Source organism: Hipposideros armiger, unplaced genomic scaffold (genome assembly GCF_001890085.2).
Source record: "Hipposideros armiger isolate ML-2016 unplaced genomic scaffold, ASM189008v1 scaffold_437, whole genome shotgun sequence".
In the NCBI taxonomy this organism is placed as follows: Eukaryota; Metazoa; Chordata; class Mammalia; order Chiroptera; family Hipposideridae; genus Hipposideros; species Hipposideros armiger.
The window spans coordinates 1,622,828-1,627,194 of NW_017731787.1; the positions used below are offsets into that span (position 1 = coordinate 1,622,828).

Genomic DNA, 4,367 nt, shown 5'->3' on the forward strand with positions numbered 1-4,367 from the left:
AATCCAGGAGGTTTTAACTGGCCTAGCCTGATGGGAGGGGAACTTCTCTCTCTCCATCCCCCATCCTAATACATATCAAACGTGCCTTTCCCACATTTAAGCAACTTGAGAGCATGGCAGCTGATTATGTCCTCTTAGATCGAGAGTTCTTGATTGTTTTTACACCATAGATCCTTGGGGGGGGGGGGTCTGGTGAAGCCGATGGACCTTTCTTAGAATAATGTTTTCAATGTGTAAAATAAATACACAGGATTAAAAAAAAAACTAAATATACTGAAATATAATTACCAAGGTATTATTTTTAAAATATACATATTATTGTACATAGTAATAAATTTGTTTCTTTGCACTGCATTAAAAAAATAAAACAATTACATTTGAAATAGTTGAGTTAAAGTTAAATTTTAATTTTTTAAAGACATATCCATATAAACACTGTGCTTACCTTGAATAAGAACATAAAATGGTAGAATGGTCTTTAACAAGATAATACACACATCCTGTTGGAAATCCAATTGACCTTGATATATTTTTATGGAAACAATGTTGAAAATCCAATCCTCAAAGGTATGAGTGTTGAAAATAGAACTAAAGCTTCCACAGCTCCTTCACAAAGTAAAGGTTAAGTGTCTCCGAGAGAGCACCAAAACTCTCCAAGGCTTTTTAGTGAAACTCCAGTTATAGTGTTTTTTTGGTCCTAAGATCAATGAATTCATCTTTGACTAGATCAACACCTTGATACAGTTTATATAAGAAAGAAAAAGAATGCAAGTCTAGGGTTCAACTTTTTTACCATTGAGATAAAAAGCACTTTTGCAAGAGTTCTAAAGTGTTTCCAGGTGTTTGTAGATTATTCTTTTCAAATAAATTGACAGGATTTTGTAACTCAATTCCATTAAGGTAAAAAAAGCACTTCCTTCAGCATTTGAAAGTTTGCAAAGATATCAGCCTCTTATCAACAGCTTAACCAAGAAAGCTCATAATGTTTTCACAAGCATTTGCAATGGTGATATCATGGCCTTGAATTGAGTCATTCATGTGGTTAAAAATATCTGCCAGGTAACCCACAGACAAAATTCTTTCTTTCAAAGAGTTCCAAAAATGGGTTTTCTTTTTCTTTTGGAAAAAGTGAAACTTTCCTCTTGAATGTCAGTGAGCTTCTCTGTGGTAGAGAAGCCCTTGGTTTTCTGCTACCATTTCTTGACAAAACCTATAAAAATACTATGACTCAGGGACCGGCTTTTGATTAAAGTTGATGACTCTAAGACCATTGAAAAAACTTCTCTCAGTATATTTGGAAAAGCCAGAATATGCCTGTGTGAAATGCAGCAGTGAAAACTACATGAAATGCTCATGTTGAAACTTCAAGAATGCTTCCAGAAAAGGTTTTCATGAAATGGCAAGTGCACATTTTTGAACTGTCCTAGCTTTTTCAAATTGAGCTTTCTTCTCCACATACACACAAAACACTTCATTTTCTTTGTATGTATTTTCTGGATGGACAGATGTAAAATACTCTTTCAGTCTTCCTGACTTCAAAATTTTATGTTCCATCGTTTCATTAATGTGAATGTAACCAGATATGCAGTTTTCATCAGACCTTCCTTTTCTTCACCAGCTCAAGACAAATTGGATCTGTAAAAGATAAATAATAGATCAAGTTAAAATAAAATGCTATGTTCCATTGCTATTCTTTGAAATGTAGTATTTTGTTTGTGGTGCCTAAGTAATTTGTTTGATAAATTTACATGGAAGGGAATAATTTGTATGTTAATTAAGTAACGTATAAAATATTTATTAAATTTTATGACAAATAAGTAAAACAAGGCAGGTTTTATGATTAGCCAAAAATTTTGAACTATTAACATATTTTAACCTTTGTACAGATGGGTGTTACAACAGTTGCTCGGGAATACTTTCTTCCTTGGAATTTAGCTATTGCTTCATGACTCTCCATGGTTTTCTAGAAACAATAGTTCTCATTTCTCATATTGTCACTGTTTGCCACAACGGTATTTTTTTTTGAATGTGTAGCATTTCACAGGATAATAGTACAAGAACAATGCATGAATAACATACTGTGCGTGCAAGACTTTACTTCATAACAGACATGTAAAAAGGGAAAAAGAAGTCAAAAACATGATTATTGCACAGAGCTTACCGTTCTGTGCGCAATCCATGTCACTGTGTAATCTGTTAGCAGTCCCAAGAAGTTACTTTAAATATCATACTTGGACAGTTAGCTCAGCCATCAGACATCTTTGAACCCATATGTGTCACCAAAGGCTGCACTGCGGATGGAGAGTGAAAAAAACTCACATTAGAGCAACTCAGATTTGCAAAATCTTAGCAAACTATGAAAATGATGCAGTTCCTGTGTATTGATCCACAAATGATGACAGTTAAGGAATGTTGAAATGCCTGGGTTACCCCCATGAGGACGTTCAAATTCACTGCTCAGTGGCCAACCTTACCCAAGCAGAGTTGCCAGACAGCAGCCAGCTACATCTCAGGAGCGTCTGTGGGGGAGACTGAGCCTATGCTTCTAGCAGCCAGCCTAACAGCTTCCGTACTTTCAAAACAGTGGTGGGCGTAAATGACATTTCCAGATGTCTATAACAACTGTAATATGATATGAAAATATTTGTGATTGCTAGTGATGACAAAATCACAGGTCATGTTAACACTACTGGTTTGTTGTCACATTCGTAATTGAAGGAAATGCTATATTTCAGACAGAGGATAGTAAAAATGAAGCTGTAATTTTTCCCTACCCAAGTTCATGGACCCTCTGACTTCCATTCCACAGATCCAATGGGCCCATGGATCCCAGTTAAGAATGTCTGTTTTATATGGTTCAAAGTGGTCCAAAAGAGTGATTTCCAAATTTCAGATAAGAGAAATGAGGAAAAAGAGCAAGTTTTTATAATGCTAAACTTATTACACTGATTTTTTTCTTTGCTTTTAAAATGTTCTTTTGATGGGCCAGCCGAGTGGCTCATCGGTTGGGAGTTGACTTGGGAGCCCAGGCTCTGAGCAGCAGGGCTGCCGGTTTGGGTCCCACACAGACCAGTGACACTGCACTCCCTACAGCTAAGATGGTGAACAACAGCTCGACCTGGAGCTGGGCTGCCGTGAGTGGCCGACAATGGTGTAGGCTGCAGTGGGACTGCAGTGGACTGCCGTAAGCTCCCGTGAGTGGCCGACAGCCAGTGTGAGCTGCTGTGAGCCTCCGTGAGCTGCCGTCCAATGGCTGGTGACCCATCTGCCTCAGCCAGGAAGAGCGCAATGATCACAATACCAACATGGGCCAGTGAAGCGACGTCCTCCACAACTAGACTGAAGAACAAAAGGACAGCAACTTGTCTGTTCCCCTCCCCCAATTCCCCAATAAAAATGTTTTAAAATAAATAAATAAATAAAATGTTCTTTTGATGAAATAATAAAAAATGGCAGATGATTTTTTGTAAATGTCTTTATGAGATAAAAATGAAAAGTTGGCAATCCTACTGCCAGTTCTCTCACCCACTCCTTTTATTGTATTTATTGGTCTACGAAGTCCAAAACCTGGGACCCATTGGTTAAGGACACCATGACAAATCCAATGAGCCATAATATCTAGTCCCCCATAACAGAACATGAGGTTAGTCCATTTATCTACTCCTCAGGAAAGGTGGCCCCGTTCCCAGTCCAGAGCAAAATCCTGAGCAGTCTAAGCCATTATGGAAACTCCATTGTCCAGGCAGAGGTTGATTTACAGGATGGAAACATCATTCAGTCTGGCCACTTGAACCTGAAAAGGATGTGGCTGTGATTGGGTATCTGATGTCTTGAAATGCCAAGGACACCCTGCCACTACAAGGGAAGTCAGCTTAGAAGGTCAGCAGAGTGAAAAGAAGCAGAGAACCTGGGTCCTTGATCACACCACAGAGTGACCCCACCACCCAAGAGTAGAACCACCACTGGAATTCTTGCTATGTGAGATAGTTCCTAGTTGTTTATGACAGTTGAGTTGGCTCAGCTGCTTTGAGTTCACTTGCAGGTGGAGTCATCCTAAGTGACCCAGGTAGGCACTTGGGGAAGATTTGAAGGGGGCATTACCTCTAAAAAACAAGTTGCCACATCAGGGTACTAAATGAGCTTGCTCACCCCAGTTTATGCAACCCTAACTCAAGACATCCCCTTATATCTTGCAGATATTACCTCCTATGTAGACCCCAATCATTCCTATTCTTTCAATTTCTGGTGCCAGATCTAGCACAGCTACTTCCACTCTTGTTCAATCTACAAGACTGATGGGCATCAGTCCTCCAACTGCTTTTCCTGCTCCCACCTGGGCCTTGTCCAAAGAGGAGACAAAGTGATTT

At 39.0% G+C, this 4,367-nt stretch overlaps 1 long non-coding RNA gene across 1 annotated transcript; it reads right to left on the reverse strand.

Moving 5' to 3' along the window:
* Positions 1-503: 503 nt before the first annotated feature.
* LOC109394788 (uncharacterized) lies at positions 504-2,578 on the reverse strand. The gene is made up of 3 exons (XR_002126512.1): positions 2,475-2,578; positions 2,162-2,291; positions 504-1,635 (listed from the first exon to the last, which is right to left on the reverse strand). It is a non-coding gene; the product is annotated as an uncharacterized LOC109394788 (long non-coding RNA).
* Between the last annotated feature and the right edge of the window lie 1,789 nt (positions 2,579-4,367).